This window comes from Pteropus medius, unplaced genomic scaffold (assembly GCF_902729225.1).
Source record: "Pteropus medius unplaced genomic scaffold, Ma_sr-lr_union100, whole genome shotgun sequence".
Lineage (NCBI taxonomy): Eukaryota > Metazoa > Chordata > Mammalia > Chiroptera > Pteropodidae > Pteropus > Pteropus medius.
The window spans coordinates 16,370,547-16,380,188 of NW_024349519.1; positions in this window are offsets into that span (position 1 = coordinate 16,370,547).

Below are 9,642 nucleotides of genomic sequence, written 5' to 3' on the forward strand. Positions count from 1 at the left end.
CTTTTGTAAATGAAAAAAAAAAAAGAAAAAAGAAAAACATATGTCTACATGAGGACTTGATTCTCAATAGTTATAGTAACTTTATTTATGATAGCTCAAAACTGGATCCAACCCAAATGTTGATTAATAGGTAAATGAAGAAGCAAATATGTTCTTATTTATAGCTAAGTAGTATTCCTAGTATAGATATACCATAATTTTTTTCCTCTTCACTACCTGATAGACATTCAAGTTGTTTTCAGTGAGGGACAATTATAAACAAAGCTCCTATAAATATTTGTGTAGAAATCTTTCTATGGACATAAGTTTTCATTTCTCTTGGGTAAACATTTATGGGTGAGATTGCTCAGTTATATGTTAAGGGTATGTTTAACTTTATAACAAACTACCAAACTGTTTTCTAAAATGGCTGTAGAATTTGCATTTTCACCAGCAAAGTATGAGAGTCTCAGTTGCTCTGTATCCTAGCCAGCCCTTGCTATTGTCATTTTAAAAATAATTTTTAACCTTTCTAATAAATATTATTATGAACCGAATTGTGTTTCCCCACCCCCTAACGTATATGCGTTGAAGACCTAATCCCCAATGTGACTGTATTTAGAGATAGAGCCTTTAAGGAGGTAATTAAGGCTAAATGAAGTTATAAGAGTGGGGGCCTAATCCAATAGGACTGTTGTCCTTATAAGAGTAAGAGATGTCAAGAGTACACATGCACAGAGGAAAAGCCAAGTGACACTGATATGCAGCCATCGCAAGGCAGGAAGAGAGGTCTCATCAGAAACCAACCCTGACAGCATTTGGAACTGTGGGAAAATAAATTTCTGTTGTTTAAGCAACACACTGAGGTATTGTCGTAGCAGCTGGAACAGACTAATACAGGTGTATAGTGGTATTTCATTGTGGTTTTAATTTGCATTTCCTTAATAATTAATGATATTGAATCCCTTTTCATGTACTTATTCGACATCTCTAGCTCTTCTTGTGAAGTATATGTTTGCACATAATTATGAATATTAACACACCAAAACCAATTTTTGCTCCAAGGATTTCTTAATTTGTTATCATGACCCTGTGATTCCTCAGTATTTGTATTTGAATAATCTTTGCAAAAATTAGGTTTCAATGGTGAGATTTTTAATTGGAATTTATAATACCTTTCACAATAATGTTAGATGTTTAGATATTTTGCCTTGGACAGAATGACATTCCAAAAACTTTATTCTGATTCCATGACTTAGATTTTAAAAATTGTTATTGAAGTTAACTGATTTTTTATTTAAAGCATAAAACTGATCATTTAACTGTAAACTTCTTGTTCTGCTAATAGAGTCAACACATTAACAGCTATTACTCTACATTTCATATATGCACCAAAAAGTTCAATAAAAAATGAACAAAATTAATTGAAACAGTCATTTGATCTAATGAATCAAAAGTGATATATAAAAGGGTTTTCTTCACCTGTACGTGTTAAATTTTTGTCTTTGAGCATAGTCTTTTTAAAATAAGTGTTTACTTTTGAAGTTGACGCCAATGCTTCTTCAATAGCTTTGCTGCTTCTGGGTTTTCAGTAATCAGTGCTATCACTGTGGTCTCCATGGTGGATATAAATAATGACAAACATTATGCAAGTTAAGCTTTTATCATAAATGTTATTAAGGAATGAAAATAGCAATTTTTCATTAAACACATATGTTATAGGTAGGATTGTGTTGTGTTACCCTTCAAAATTCACATATGTTGAAATCCTGGCCCCTGATCCCTCAGATTATGACCTTATTTGAAAACAAGTTCATTGAAGATTTATGTGGTCAGACTGGTGTAGGATGGGCCTCTAATCCAATATGGCTGGTGTCCTTATAAAAGGGTAAGTTTGGATAAAGGCATGCACATAGGGAGAACACTGTGTGAAAATGAAGGTGGAGATCAAAGTGATTCTTCTACAAACCATGGAATGCTGAAGATTGCCAGCAAACCGCCATAAAATAGGCGAGAGGCATGAAGAGTTAGCATGTATCAAATAATATAAGAAAAAGTGTGGGACTTTAGGATATTGGTGCAAAATAGCTGAAGTGATGCACTACTGCAGTGTAACCTGGATACGAATGGCAGTAAAGGTGGAAAGGGGCTGATAAATACCTAGTCTAGGAGATCAAGGTCTATTAAGTCTTGATGAGCTCAAGAAATTGATAATGGGAATGACAGAGGGAAGAGTTGCTACGAAGGTCAAAATCCAAGAGTGGTAAGTTTGAATTTAAGATTTCAGAGTGAAAGAGTTCCAGGTAATAACAGGATGTGTGTAGCTAATCCAGGGGTTAAAGTCTTTGATAAGAAAGAGGATATGATCAACTAGTTAATAAATGACAATACCAATAAAAGTCAGAGGTTGATACAGCTGATGACATGAACCGTAAAGAAACAGTGAGAATGAAAATGTAATCTGAAAATGGTTCAGGGACAAAGAAAAGATCCACCAGTTGCTCTAACACATACCTGCCACCACCTGGTCATCTTCCTTCCAAAAATTAGTTCCCAACTTTTAACTTCTATATCCCAAGAAATTAGGTCTTTCAAGATCCTTTTTCTTCTTCCCAAAAAACTGGTCTGGCAGGGAAACGATAGTGAAGAAAACTTAGAAGCTAACAGGTAAGGAAGCAGAAAAACTGGGGTAACAGTTTTTGCTTCATTATATTTATTTATTTTGATCGCTTCCTGGAATTTCCACCTGAATGTCTCAGAGGCTTCTTCAGCACAATATGTCCAAAACAGAACTTGAAACATCCTACTATCTCCCTATCTAAACTTTTGCCTCCCCTTTAGTGTTCTTTCTTAGAAAAAGGCATCACTGACCCTCCCACACAACTCCTTTCATAGTTTTCCTTAATCCAGCCAACTCTTTTTATATTCAGTGATACTTCCCTGCTTCAGGCTTTCATTGCCTCCCACCTGGATTATTATAACATCCTTTCAATGATCTCCCTAAAAACCCTGTCTTTATTTAAAATTTTCATAAGTTGTTCATCATGGATTTTTTCACATTCATTTTGATTTTTTTAAATATTGCATTAAAATATCATTTATCTTGTTTATTAAGTCTTTTGCTGTCTCCTTAAATTGTGCATTCAAAGCAAATGCTTCACTCACTTGTTCCAATCCTACTTCTTACCTTTAGTCTTAGCTCCTGCAATTTGTTTCCAATTAGCAAGGACAGTCAACTAAAATATATAAGTCATCATGCCACATTCCTGCTTAAAATTCTTCAATGGATTCCTCACAGGTTAATTCAACCAGACCTCAATAAGATCAGTCTTTTTCTGGTTCTTGCTTACTGTTTTAGCCTCTTTTATAGATTTTCTTCTCCTCCTTTACTTATCATTACCTTTACTTATCTATGACACAGGATGAACACTTTGTTCTTAGCACTTTATACGTGTTAGCTTATCCTATATAATGAGGTGAAATCAATATTGTTATTTTATTTATATATTATCTTATAGCCAGGACAACTCTCCTCCTCTAGGTCTCTTTTAGGCTCTCTACAAGTTTCCACTGCCTGGAAAATTCTTCTGTAGTAGATTGAATAATGTCCCTCTCTCCCACAAAGATGTCCACACCCTAATCCCTAGAACCTATTACCTTACAAAGAGACTTTGCAGATGTGATTAGGTTTAGAATTTTGAGGTAAATTATCCTGGATGAACTTATCCCAGATGAATGAAATAGATGAACTTACCCTCGATTTTCTGGGTGGTTCTAATGTAATCACAAGATGGAGGCAGGAAGATCAGAGTGAGAGAGAAGATGTGACATAAAAGTAGAGGTCAAAGTAATGTCATTGCTGGAAGAAGGCCAAGAGCCAAGGAACGTAGATGGTCTACAGAAAAAGGAAAGGGCAAGGAACAGATTCTCCTCTAGAACATCCAGAAGGAATACAGCCCTGCTGACACCTTGATTTTGAACTTCCAATGCCCAGAGCTTCAAGATAATAAATTTGTGTTGTTGTTTATTTAATTGAGAAGTCATTAACACATAACATTGTATTAGTTTCAAGTGTACAACATAATGATTCGATATTTGTATATACTGTGAAATGATCACCACCATGTCTAGTTAACATCCATCTCCACACATAGTTACAATTTTTTTTTCTTGTGATGAGACTGTTTAAGATATACTCTCTTAACAACTTTCAAATATGCAGTATAGTATTATTAACTGTAGTTACCATGTTGTACAAATATGTTGCTTTAAGCCACTAAGTTAGTGGCAGTTTGTTGTAGCAGCAGCAGCAGCAGCGGCAAGGAAACGCTTCCTCAGGGAAGCCTTTTTTGGTCCCCTCAAACTGAATTAGATGCTCCTCCCCAATGGTCTCCCAACTCCCTCTGTTGCCTCTCCCATAGCACTGGTTTTGCTGCACTGCTTTTCCCAGTTGGGAGCCCAATCCTAACTCTAGACTGTAAGTTCCTCTGACAGGGATCTTGTTTATCCTTTGTATCACCAGAGCCTAACTTAAAGAGATGCACAGCTACAGCTAAATAGGTATTTGTGGAGTGAAAGAATGAATGTGACTTCTCAAGAGAGGATGAGGTTATGTGTTTATACTAAAATCACATGTAATAGCTATTAAGTGTAAAATGTAACTGAATTCGTTTTCCTGGCAAGAAAATATACAAAAAAAAAAAAAAAAAGATGCGGAGTTGGTTTTTCCCTAAATGCCCCACGAACACAGACAGGAGTGGTTACCTTGACAACAGTGAGAGAACTGCTTTCCTCAGAGAAACAAATGAAGCAACGAAGCAAGAGAGAATGAAATACTTAAGAAAATTTGAGATTTAACAGGGGCTTCTAAGTTTTTACATACAAGACACATACTTTGTTAGGATATATGTGCCAGTTACCACAAGTCTTTATTCACAACAGAATTGTGAGGGGTCATTACTGAGTCATCAGAGTTTCTCTCTCATTCTCTGTGTCACCCAATTGTTCAGAAGTCTGGCAAGGTGTAGCTGGGTTCTCTGCTTAGGGTACCACAAAGCTGAAATCAAAGTGTCAGGGGGACTAAGTTTTTGTCTGAAGGCTCTGGGGAAAATTTCACTTCCAAGCAAGCTTATTGGTGTGGTTGGCAGATTTCAGTTGCTTGCAGTTGAAGGACTGAAGTCCCATTTACTTTCTGGCTGTCAGCCAGAAGCTGCTCTCAGCAACTAGAAGCTGCTCTTAGGTTTTTTTCTCCATGGCCTCCACTGTCACTTCACAATGTGGATGTTTGCTGTCTTCCAGGCCAGTCTGAGCACAGTTCTCAAACTTCCCCTTCTTCAACTAGCCAGAGAAAATTCTCTACATTTAAAGAGCTCGTTCGATTAGGTCAGCCAGAGAAAATTCTCTACATTTAAAGGCTCATTCGATTAGGTCAGATAATTTCCCTATCTTAAGGTTACTTCTGCCATATAACAACATAATCACAGGAGGAAAATTCATTGTATTCAGTCCCAAAGATTATCAGGGAATACACAAAATATGGATGAAAAATTTTAAGTCCATTTTAGAATTTTGCCCACCACACCACTATTCATGAAAGTTTATCAGAACGAAGAAAAGGAATATATTTTGAAAACAACCCAATAAATAAACAAAAACACCTAAGGCTTTTTTTTCAGTACCTTCCCCCACATTCCCACAGCGAACTATTCCTTTAATTAAAAAAATCCAAATTTTGATGGCATGTTAGATCCTGGCACCACATGTTAGATATCTGGAACATAGGCATTGGTTTTGATCTTTCCAGAAAAAAAAAAAAGAAGAATGGACAGAGGCAGGATAGAATTGGAAGTTTGAACAGTGGGAAGGGGGTTTGACATACCCTAAGTGAGGTATCTGATATGAGTTCAGTGAAAGATGAGCAAAAGCTCCAGATACTCTCTTCCTCAATGGACTTGGCAGTTTCTAGATTTTGCAGAATGGGCAAATTGGCTATTCATGCTTTGGAATTTGTGAATTATTTAGAAGATTAGAATACAAAGCTTTTTCTAAGTTTCCATTATATTATGCAGAAGACCAAATACTTTAAGTAAAAACATTGTGACCTTCGTAACCACTTAGTAGAGAATGACAAAATTTTTTTAGAACCCCCAAAGAGAGAGGTACCTATTTTCTCCTAGACACTGTTTCTGTGATTCCAGCCACCATCACTGTGGGATAAGGAAGGCCCATCTATGTGTTTTTTGTGGCTATGTTACACTCTGGCAAGATAAGAACTAAAATAAGCCTTTGAATCAGTCAACTATGATTTCTACTATAAAGGGTATTTAAAAATAACTATTAACTCTTACCTTGTCACATAATAAAACATCTAAATAAAAGTACTATATTCTATGACTGACTTCTAACTTATTTATTCTATTTGACCCCAAACAAAATTTTCCAGGAATGTTCCAAATGCTATCATAGTTTTCTATTTTTTTTTACATCGTAGTTATTTACATCAAGTTATTAAATCTTCATGTGTTGTTACTGTAAAATGTAATAATTGAGGTCATTGACTAAGGTATCCTCACTTTACTAATCTCTGCTTATTTTTCACAAAATAACTAATCTTTAGGGAATATCTCAAACCATCATTTCTATTTCTGAGTCAGAAAAACAAAAAGTAGAGGAAGTTACAGATGACATGGACTCTTGGAACATTAGACTTCAATATGAGCCATGTAACAATCGCTCCTTTATCTGGAAGGAAGTGGACTTGATACACTGTCATTAGAAGTTAAAGATGCCACAAAGCTAGAATTATTTGATTCTCAATACATAACTTTTAAAAATTAAGACAAGGTCTAGGGGAAAATGTATGAAGGATGTTTTTGTCTTTGTATCTTACTCTGTGTCATGAAAATTTTTGTATGCATGTAACACTTTGATTAAAGGAAGCCCACCTTTCAAGGTCCTAAACATAAAAAGACAAAACAATTTAATTTAATGTCATTTTATACTTCAAGGTCACTTTGCAAGGAAAGAAGTGATTATGACAATGGGTCCTGACCATAGATGCAGCATACTTTTTTTTTTTTTTTTTAATGCCTACAGCCAGGCCCGACCCTGCTTAGCTTCTGAAATCAGACAGGATTGGGCATGTTCAGTAACATATGTTTCAAACATTGAAAACAATTAAGGCAAGAAAGTTCACCGGCAGATAACTTTTGCCCTATTGAAGTGCTGCCTGAGACTACCATGTTAGAGCCAATTTATCATATCACAGTCTGGCAGGCCATGCAGAGAAGGCCTGAGACCTCTAACTGACCTCTAGCCAGTGCCAGACTTGTAAGGCCACATTCCAGCCTAGTCAACCTAGAGGTAGCTACGGGAGCGGGGTACAACAAAAGAAACAGAGGAACAATCCAACCAACCCGCAGAACTGTGAACATAAATTCTGGTTAAGCCACCTAGTTTTGGGGTGGTCAAAACAGATTGAAATAATTGAGAAAGACTTGATGAACTCAACATGTTCAAAATTTTACTCATTTTCCTTGATTTTCTGACTTCACTGTATGTAGTGACAGTGCCACCATTTCTCTTTTACTGATTTGAAAGAAACATTTTTTCCCTTTCATTTTCTTTATTTCCCTCCCTGATATACAGTGTCTTTGAATCTTCATGTAACTGTCATTGTAGTAAAATATTGCTCTAATAATACTTCTTTCCACCAAAAAAAATGCTTAGATGGCTTCCTTTGCCTACATAATAATGTTCTTGAACCATAACCATATCTATTAAATCACTTTCTTCCCAATTCTGGTTGCCATGTATATTTTCAGGCACAATCTATTTTTCTTTCAAGTTATCGCTTTTCTCCAAAAACCCCAACTCCAGCCAAATTAGCCAGGTCTTTTTTTCTAGAGTATGCCATAAGCATTCTTTCTTTAGCTCTTGATTTTTTTTCTCTCAGATGATTTCCCACTATCTAGACCTTGCTCATTTAAAAATGTCCAATTCAAATTCTATGTCAGGCTTCTTTCATGATTAATCTCCTTTATTATTTTATTATCTGAACTACTCATTTAATACCTACTAGTCAGTCATTTATCATAGTTACATTTTTCATGTATAAATGGTTTATCCACACACCTACACTGCAACATTCTGGTGATCAAGGTCCATATCTTATGCCTTGTATAAACATAAAGCCTTGTCAGTAGATATTAATCGATGTTGAAAGATGCAGTAAGATTTGGGTAGGTGGACAGAGAAGAGGCATTCTAGAAGAACAAGAGGAACAAGTGTGAAAAATGTATGGTTTCAGAGATAGGAAAGATAACATCAAATAAAAGGTCAATTTAATTATACAACAACAACAGCAACAACAACAACAGCAACAGAATAACAACAATGACAGCAACAACAACAGCAGCAGCGGCGGCAGCAGCGGCGGCAGCAGCAGCTACAGCAGCTGCAATTGGCACTCAGCTAGCATTCTTTCCCTTGCTTACTTTTCTCCAAGGCACAATGCTGCTCATTTTTGCCTCAGGACTTTCGAACTTGTGGAAAATATGATCACTAAAATAGAACTTAAAAATTACTTTGTTCTTTGCAAGAACTGTGTTACAGGAAGGAAAGAGGGGGAGTGTTCACTAACCGTAGGCAAATTACCACCATACCCCAGTTCCAAAACATATAAAATTACAAGACCTATTTTATGCTTAAGTCTCCCCACCTCACCAGTTGCCTTGTGGTTAGCAGGGGAGGAAATGTCTCATGACATCCAGCACGGTGGGGGAAGGGAGAGCCCTGTAGTCAAAAGTTCCTAAGAGCTCTTTGAAAGGGGTGCTGTTTGCCTGTGTTTGAGAGGGTCACACAGTTGGTCATGTAAAACACTGAACAATTATTTAAGTGAAATCTTTACTTTCTCCAACCGCTGACACATGATGCTGTCTTCATTCACCATATTCATCTAGTCAAAAAAATATTCTCTGAGTTCCTATTATGAGATGGGCACTGTTATAGGGGAAACATGCCTTACATAAACTAAATAAATTACAATAATATACACAAAAGTTGAAAAAAAAGTAGGAAACAATATATGCCATGAGAATACTGACCAAAAGAAGGCTGGACATGAAATGAAAAGTACTTTCAGGCAAAAAATATTACTTAGCAGGTCACTTTATAATGTCGAAATGTTCAATTCAACAGGAAGATATCACAATTTTATTTCTAGATGCTCTGAATAAGAGTGTCCATATAAAGCAAAACCAAAACAAAATGAAACAAAAAACCTGACAGAACTATGATGAAAAATAAATAAATCCCCAATCATAGTAGATTATTATAGAAAAGCTAGTTTCTTTACCATTCCTTTTCATCATTGCATTGCTCATTCTCTTTGCTTTTTTCAAATATCATCTCCTCAGAGAATTATTTTTAAGTTATTCCACTTAAAATACTGTGTCTTTATCATTCTTTACAGCATATATATTTGCCCAATGTTATATTATTCATTTTCTTGTTTATTAATTTCTCCCCTATTAATTCCATGAGGAAAGGAATATCATCTTTCTCATCATAAAATCTTTTGGTCCCTGAACATTTCTGTCACATAAAAATGTTTGCTAAATAAGTTAATAACTAAATAATAGTTAACAATTGTTGTATATTTCT